This window comes from Xenopus laevis, chromosome 4L (assembly GCF_017654675.1).
Source record: "Xenopus laevis strain J_2021 chromosome 4L, Xenopus_laevis_v10.1, whole genome shotgun sequence".
Lineage (NCBI taxonomy): Eukaryota > Metazoa > Chordata > Amphibia > Anura > Pipidae > Xenopus > Xenopus laevis.
The window spans coordinates 28,129,090-28,137,936 of NC_054377.1; the positions used below are offsets into that span (position 1 = coordinate 28,129,090).

General features: G+C 40.4%; 2 long non-coding RNA genes and 3 other non-coding genes across 7 annotated transcripts; 4 read left to right on the plus strand and 1 right to left on the minus strand.

Moving 5' to 3' along the window:
- Positions 1–2,822: 2,822 nt before the first annotated feature.
- LOC108713927 lies at positions 2,823–6,575 on the plus strand. 3 transcript variants are annotated; one of them, XR_001935244.2, is made up of 4 exons: positions 2,823–3,687; positions 4,316–4,489; positions 5,341–5,519; positions 6,005–6,575. It is a non-coding gene; the product is annotated as an uncharacterized LOC108713927 (long non-coding RNA). The 3 variants fall into 3 exon arrangements; XR_001935245.2 differs by having other exon boundaries at positions 4,375–4,489; positions 6,005–6,574; XR_001935247.2 differs by having other exon boundaries at positions 4,391–4,489; positions 6,005–6,574.
- LOC121403526 lies at positions 3,291–3,427 on the plus strand. The gene has a single exon (XR_005967378.1). It is a non-coding gene; the product is annotated as a small nucleolar RNA SNORA57 (small nucleolar RNA).
- LOC121403525 lies at positions 4,659–4,793 on the plus strand. Its single transcript, XR_005967377.1, has one exon. It is a non-coding gene; the product is annotated as a small nucleolar RNA SNORA57 (small nucleolar RNA).
- On the minus strand, positions 5,340–8,528 carry LOC108713928. The gene is made up of 2 exons (XR_001935249.2): positions 8,204–8,528; positions 5,340–6,595 (listed from the first exon to the last, which is right to left on the minus strand). It is a non-coding gene; the product is annotated as an uncharacterized LOC108713928 (long non-coding RNA).
- On the plus strand, positions 5,690–5,824 carry LOC121403524. The gene has a single exon (XR_005967375.1). It is a non-coding gene; the product is annotated as a small nucleolar RNA SNORA57 (small nucleolar RNA).
- Positions 8,529–8,847: the final 319 nt, after the last annotated feature.

Below are 8,847 nucleotides of genomic sequence, written 5' to 3' on the forward strand. Positions count from 1 at the left end.
CCAGAGGGCCCGCTGTAAGATGCCATCAACAGTCACCATTTAGTGGGCTGGTGGGGGCTGTTTGGGAATCAGTATACTTGAAATGCCAGGGCCTATTTTGAACCCCAGGCCTGGTAGTAATTAAGGTACTGTACATTCTGAACAGACTGGAGAAAAAAAACCTATGGGGTTATGTAATAAAAGGAGCGACATTTGCTGCAAATCTAATCACCTATAGCAACCATTTAACAAAAAGCATTTAATGGGCACCTGTATAAAAGCAAATATCTTATTTGTTTTATAGGTTTCAGCACCTGGGCGAACATATTGCTTTTTATTACATGGGGGGTACAGGACCCAAGAAGGGGTTGATGAACAGAGCTGATGACCTCAATATCAATTTATTTAAAGAAACATGTCACCATCTAATCTCAGAGTTGGAAAGAAACTTGGTCATTGTTATATAAGCATGTTTATTCATCCACGGATGTGATTTGTGTAATCGATTCAATGCAATCTATATATGGGGGGACAAGCGACCCCCTTTCCTTCATGAGGTATGTAAAGGAGTTGTTTACCTTTGTTACCTTTTAGTATGATGCAGACCGTAATATTTTGAGACAATTTTGTCTTCATTTTTATTTGTAGTTTCTTAATTTTCAATTTTTGTTCCGTCTCTCTCCATTTTGCAGTTTCAGTAACTATCTGGTTGCTGGGGCCTAAATTACTTTAGCCCTATGAGATACTGGTATAAAAACAGGAGAGGATCTAAATAGAATGAGTAATAATAAATATAAAATCATAACCTCACAGAGCAATATTTTTTTTTTGTCTGCTGGGGTCAGTGACTCCCACATGAAAGCTGCAAAGGTTAGGAGAAGAAGGCAAGTTATTAAAAATTATAAATAATGAAGACCATTTGAAAAGTTGCTTAGGATTGACCATTCTATAACATACTGAAATGTGAACCACCCCTTTAACCAATAGGTAGTGCATATATACTTAAAAAAAAATCATATGAATATTGCCCTCTTACCTCGAGCTACCATTTGTAATGCCTTTGTTCCCACAATGGTTGCATAAAAATCACATACATAAATCTAATATACGAAAACCATATAGCCATGTATGCTTTTTCACAGGTCAACTAGCCTCTGTTACATTGTTTCAGTAGACTGATCCAGCAGTACAGAGAATCGCTGCAATCAATAGCAAATACAAATCCTTTGAGCACTGAATCCCCAGATATTTCAAGCTAAATTTCCCAAGATTTGTTAAAATGAATTATCAAACATTAAGGCATGTTGGGAGCAAAAAATATCTTCATAACAGAGGTCTGTCACATTTTAATTTGTTATTGACCCGGAGGTGGCATTTGTAAGGACTGTCTTTTAATTTATTGACCCGAAGGTGGCATTTGTAAGGACTGTCTTTTAGTAACATCTGGAATGCTGCCACATTTCTATGAGATTTGACTGCATTTAAGCACTAAGCAGCTAACTGGTGAATGAGGTGTGATGTTGATAAATGAAATGTTATTCACTTGTCACACTATTTATTATAGTTGTACACTAAATGGAAGTGTTCTGAACACCCTCTGGAGAATGGTAAGTTATTATGTTGTTTAATATTTAAAGATGTGCCTTATCTCCAGATCTGAGCTGAGGTGAATTCAATTTATGTATGCATTTCAATATTTATTCTAGTCATACACTAAATGGAAGTGTTGTGGGGGGCCTCCATATCTGAGAAGGTTTTGGGGTTTTTTGTAGAAAGACTTTGTAACTAGACAATGTCAGTTAGTGGCTACTAAAGCAAATAAAGTATTAATATGTCGTTTTTTTTAAAGGGTTAAAAACATAACTTTGGCCTTCCTGGTAAGGTGTTGGGTAGGAAGTGCAGTTTTCAATTGAGCGTCGATGGTAGGGATGCACCGAATCCAGGATTTATGTCGAGATTCGGCCAGGATTCGGCTTTTTTCAGCAGGATTCGGCTGAACCGAATCTGAATCCTAATTTGAATATGCAAATTAGTGGAGGGGAGGGAAGTTGAGTGACTTTTTGTTAAAAAAACAAGGAAGTAAAAAATGTTTCCCCTTCCCACACATAATTTGAATATGCAAATTAGGATTCGGTTCGGTATTCGGCCGAATCTTTCGCAAAGAATTCGGGGGTTCGGTCAAATCCAAAATAGTGGATTCGGTAGATGGTCTTTTTATATTGCAACTTTAGATGAAAACACAAAGAACTTAATTCATAAACTAATGGGGAAAGGTGAAAATGTAATTATATTTTATAAAGACTAAAGCCATTCGCAAAACTTGTGGCTTTATACTAAAGTGATACTGACATTAAATCACTACTAATGTATCTATACATTAGGTCATATTCAGCCCTTTTTTGGTAATAGATTTGCTTTTGTTACTAAACAGACCTGTCCGTTGCAACAGACTACTGCAGCACAAATACAGCGGCTCCCTTGTAGAAGAATATGGAGATCAAGGGAAGATAAGGTTAGCGTAACAGGATCTAGAGTTTAAAGATTATTTTGCCTCCGAAAAGAACGCTATCATTTCTGAGTATCTAAAGGTGGCCATACACGGACCGATAAAAGCTGCCGACAGACCGAGTCGGCAGCTTATTGGCCCGTGTATGGGGGCCCCCGACGGGCTTCCCGATCGAGATCTGGCCGAAAGTCGGCCAGATCTCGATCGGATGGGGTTAAAAATCCCGTCGGATCGTGGCCGCATCTGATCGTTGATGCGGTCCCGCGATCCGACCGCCCGTTTGCAAACGCTAGGATCCGATCGTTGGGCCCTAGGGCCCACGATCGGATCAGCCCGATATTGCCCACCACAAGGTGGGCATATCGGAGGGAGATCCACTCGTTTGGCGACATCGCCAAACAAGCGGATCTATCCATGTATGGCCACCTTTACTTTCTTTGGACAATTTATCTTTTCTACAGGAGCCATGCTGGAATCAGGAGGAACAATAAACCGTGCAACAGGCTTTGTTTTGAGTTCAAAGCCTCGCGTTTCACCTAGTCTTCTTGTTGGAAAGGAAATTACTGCTCTTGCCCTCCTGCTTGTTTGTGAGATGTGTGTCTGGTATATATTGGGCTACGTAACTACATTTGTTCTTTCCAGGCTGCATGAAGGTGAGCGCACGAGACTGGCGATACTGGGCTGTTGAAGTCACCTAATGGGAAATGGAACTGTGGAAAATGGAAAGGGAAGGGCCTGTAATTTATGGTGAAGCAATTTGTCCGCTTGGCCCTGTGGCATTATAAATGTTCAACTATTCTGTGCACCTCCATTTCTTGGCATGTTGGGTGTTGCTGTGTACCCCTACATGTAATGTACAGAGGTAGATTATGCCCACGGTGCTATGTCTTCGGTGCCATTCCCTCTCTTGGGCTGGTTCTATCCTCAATCACTGGGACACTTTGAGCCAGTATTTGACTCTAACTTTAGAGCTACATCTGTCTCTGCAACTCACCGGTGTGGGGGACTTTTTAGGGTTGTTTCTCACTGAGTTAATGTCAGAATGTAGTTGCATTGTAGCAAGTCACTGCGATTTCATAGCCTAAAATAAGTGTCCCCCTAATATTTCGTCTATTTATTGCAGGCTTTACAGATGAGAAGATTTATGTTTCTAAATTCCTGAAATCCTAAACCTCTGACTTCTGAACACACTCCGGAGAATGGTAAGTGGTTAGGCTGTGTAATATTTAAAGCTGTGCCTTATCTCCAGATCTAGATAAAATTTGTGCATGTAAATTCCATATAGTGTATAACTAGAATGAATATTGAAGTGTTGTAGGGGGTCTTCATATCAGAAGGATTTGGATTTTTTTTGTGGAGAGCAGATTATGTAACTAGAAAATGTCAGTCAGTAGCTACTAAAGCAAATAAAGTATAAAAAAATTTAATTTACTCAAGGGTTGAAAACATAACTTTGATATTCTATAGATTCCTGGTAAGGCAGTGGGTATGAAGAGCAATGTTCTGTCCCAGTGCCTAATGTGAGACTGACATTCAACCACTACTAATGTATCTGTGTACGTTAACGATAGGGCATGTTGACCCTTTTTTTTGGTGATAGATGTGCTTTTGTTACTAAACAAACCCACTGTCACATCACAACCTGTCAGCTGCAACAGACTACTGCAGCACAGTTAGAGCAGCACGCTTGTAGAAGAAAATGGATATCCAGGAATGAGAAGGATATCTTAACAGGATCTAGAGAGTAGTATTAAGATTATTCTGCCTCTGAAAAGAACTCCATAATTTCTGAATATCTTATTTTCTTTGGACCGTTAATCTTTCCTCCAGGAGCCATGCTGGAATCACATGGAACAATAAACTGTGACACTTTCTTTTCATTCACCTAGTCTTCTTGTTGGACAGGAAAGGAAATTACCATTCTTGCCCTCCTTGTTGATGAGATGCGTGTCTGGTATATATTGGCCTGTGTGACTACATTCATTCTTTCCTGACTGCTTGAAGGTGAGCGCACATGGGTGGCAATAGACTGGGTTGTTGAAGTTGCTTAATGGGAAATGGGGCTGTGTGCGTGGTCTGTTGGGACAAAGGGAAGGGAGGGGCCTGTATTTTAAGGTGAAGCAATTTGACAACTTGACTCTGCGTCATTAGAGATGTTGAACCATTCTATGTGCCTCCATTTCTTGGCATGTTGGGTGTTGCTGTGTACCCCTACATGTAATGTACAGAGGCAGATTATGATCCCGGTGCTATGTCTTCGGTGCCAGTCCCTCTTGGGCTGGTTCTATCCTCAATCACTGGGACACTTTGAGCCAAATTCCATATAGTGTATAACTACAATAAATATTGAAGTGTTGTGGAGGGCCTTCATATCTGAGAAGGATTTGGATTTTTTTGTGGAGAGCAAACTATCTAACTAGAAAATGTCAGTCAGTAGCTACTAAAGCAAATAAATTATACAAAAATGGAATTTACTCGGGATGAAAACATAACTTTGGTTTTCTATAGATTCCTGGTAAGGCATTGGGTATGAAGTACAGTTTTCTGTCCCAGTGCCTAATGTGAGACTGACATTCAACCACTACTAATGTATCCGTGTACATTACCGATAGGGCATGTTGACCCCTTTTTTTGGTGATGTGCTTTTGTTACTAAACCCACTGTCGCATCACAACCTGTTAGTTGCGACAGACTACTGCAGCACAATTAGAGCAGCACCCTTGTAGAAGAATATGGATATCAAGGAAGGATATCTTAACAGGATTTAGGGAGTAGTATTAAGATTATTCTGCTTCAGAAAAGAACTCAATAATTTCTGAGTCTTACTTTCTTTGGACGTTTAATCCTTCCTCCAGGAGCCATGCTGGAATCACGTGGAACAATAAACTGTGATAGGCTTTCTTGTGGGTTCCAAGTCTCTCGTTTCAACTAGTCTTCTGACTGACCGCTCTTGCCCACCTCCTTGTTGCTGAGATGATCGTCTGGTATATATTGGGCTGCATGACTAAGTTTGTTCTTTACAGACTGCATGGAGGTGAGCATGCATGGATGGTGATAGGCTGGATTGTTGAAGTTGCTTTATGGGAAATGGAGCTGTGTGTTTGGCCTTTTGGGGAGAAAGGGAAGGGAGGGGCCTGTAATTTAAGGTGAAGCAATTTGGCCACTTGACTCTGTCGCATTAGAAATGTTCAACCATTCTGTGCACCTCCATTTCTTGGCATGTTGGGTGTTGCTGTATACCCCTACATGTAATGTATGGAGGTAGATTATGCCCCCGGTGCTATGTCTTCGGTGCCAGTCCCTCTTGGGCTGGTTCTATCCTCAATCACTGGGACACTGAGCCAGTATTCGACCCTCTGACTTTAGAGCTACATCTGTCTCTGTAACTCACCAGTGTGGGTGACTTTTTAGGGTTGTTTCTCTGAGTTAATGTTGGAATATAGTTGCATTGTAGCAAGTCACTGTGATTTTTATAGCCTAAAATAAGCTTTCCCTTAATATTTCATCTTTTTATTGCAGATGAGAAGATTTGGGTTGCTAAATGCCTGAAATCCTAAACCTCTGACTTCTGAACAGCCTCCAGAGTGGTTAGGTTGTGTAATATTTAAAGCTGTGCCTTATCTCAGGATCTTAGAGCTGATCTGGATTAAATTTGTGTATGTAATTTCAATATTTTTTATATACCCCCTAAATTAAAAAATATATATATTAGTCTTTTATTGCTATGATAAATGCAGTGATCCTTTAAAACTGTAGGCATTTGTGATTCTTAGTGACTGTATGCCAACTGAATTTTCTTTTCTAAATGTCTGCTCACTCCTTATGACACCCCTCCCCTTGTCTGCAAAGTGTTTAGTGACAGATAATGTTCCTGTATTCCTTCTGCACCAAACATTAAAGTATTTCTACTCCCAACAGTAGTGGATTATGTTTTTGTTTTTTTTCCAACAACCCCATGGGTAATCAGGATTGCTCTCACCAGAGGAACAACGTGTAGCAAATGGCGAGACGTGGCAAGAGAAAATAGTATAAAAATGGACCGTCATTTTCTTTTTCTGGATTGTAAAACCAGAAATAAAAGATCTGTAAACATCTTGATAGTCTTGATATCTGAAAAAAGGGAAAAAGTTGATATGAACATGTTGCATACAGATTATATGGAAAAACACTACAGAAAACCAATACAAGAGGCAAAGAGGGCCCTGCTCATATTGAGATAAGAGATAATCTAGGCCACTGCTGTCTAACTGGCGGCCCGCTACCCCCCTTGTGTTGCCCCTTCCCCCAATGAAAGTCTGCCTGCTGTGTCTGCTTACTATGTGTAAATTTAAAAGGTACCAGTGCTGAGATTAACTGGCCACTGCATTGTTTATACCTCACATTCAGACTGTAAACTCTTGTATTGTTAACACTTGTAATCCCCTTGCATTGTTCACACTTGTGACACCTCTATTGCTTACACCCCTAAAGCCCTAAAATCATTTCCTATTCAGGTCCTCTCCTATTCATATTCCAGTCTCTTATTCAAATCAATGCATGATTGCTAGGGTACAAACTAGAGAACTGCTGAATAATAAACAAAATTACTCAAAAACAGCAAAGAATAAAGAATGACCAAAAAATACTAAAATCTGTCAAGGTCGTGTAGGAGTCAATGGCTAAGGTCTCTTGAACCATTTAAAGATGTTAATAGCCTGCATGATGTTAAATTTCGGAGGGTTTTGCCCAAAAACTCTTGATTCAAGCTATTTGAGGGTTTTTTTTGCCAAAAATGTGATGAGTTTTTAGGTTTCACAACTTGAACTTGCAGAATTGAGTTTTTTCCATTCGGCTTTTTCTTAACCCTTTGCCTGCCAAGCACATACGGCGTGTGTGCTGGCATGCAAGGGCAAGGGCTCCATCTGCCATGTACGTTCTTCTGCAGATGAGCCCTTCTCTCTGCATTGGTGGCTTATGTTGCCTCTGCAGAGAGTGGGGAGGAGTGACAGTTTGAGGGGGTCTTGTGGTACCCAATACACAGTCTGATTGCAAAAGCTGAATTGGCAGATGAGAAAATTCAATATGCACTTTTTTCATTCAGGGTCCATACCACATACTTTAGTAAACCTATGCATATTGGGCGTCAAACTGTTCAGTAGAGATCTGGTGTTCATATTTGGGAATTTTTCTTTTTTACGTTAAACATTGTGTAAGATAAATGTGGCAATTTTTAAGCGATTTTCAGAAATGTCATAAAAACCACAACGTTTAGGAAGGATTTGTAGTTTGATGTAGAAAGGCGGTTTAACCAATGTTGGATTCGGCAGAATGTGTACTTTATAAAAATATATGGCTTTCTGGAGGTCTTTGTACAATTAGGGGGTCTTGTTGCACATAATACACAATCAGGGGGTTGCAAAAGCTGAATTGGCAAGATAGAAAATTCATATGCACTATTTTAATTCGGGGGTTCATACATACCACATACTTTGGTAAATATATGCAAATTGGGCAGCAAACTGTTCAGCAGACCTCTGGCGTTCAAATTTAGGGTAATTTGCCTTTGTACAGAAAACATTGTGCGAGATAAATGCAGCAAATTGAAATATATTAGTTAGTCTGGAAAAGTCAACCTTTTGACAGGACAAATTTTCGATTGGCAATCTTGCTGTCAGGCCTGGACTGGCAATCTGTCTATTCGGGCCGCTCTATATTTTGTTTAAGTGGGCTGCTCCTCACCTGGAACACAGGACGGATTGCCTCAGGAGCTCTTTGAATGCATCTGATGGGTTCTAGGGCCGCTCCTCCGTCCTATCTTCCACGTGACTCTGCTCCTCCCACTCCTCTCTCGTCTCATGCTGCTGCTGCCATGCTATGTGAGTGTCCCAGCAGCCCAGCAGGGAGTACTCTGTGGTGTAAGGTGGAATTAAGGTCATGTTTTTAGAGGCCATTAATAGAGGTCATAAAGGCTGGAGATGTCTAACAAAACACGAGATCCTGCTTTTCAGCTCTCTAACTATGAGTTAGTCAGCGACTTGAAGGGGGGGCCATAACTGTTCAGTGAGTTTGCAGTTGATCCTTAGCATGCAGCTCAGATTCAAAAGCAACAGTTATGGCCCATGTGGCCTCTGCTCAAGTCTCTGATTGTTTACTGCCGGGTAACAAATCAGTGGAAACCAAGAGACTTGGAAAGCAGCAAGTAGTGTTCTGGCTATTATATTAGGCATTCAATCACTCCAAACTTTATACATTACATTTTTGGCTAACTATATTAGAAACATTTTTATTTTGCACAGCCTATTTACCCAGTTTTTAATTTTTACACTGAACAATTCCTTCCACTTAGGTTCTATATTCATGTCTGCTGGTCACTGCTAAGCCAA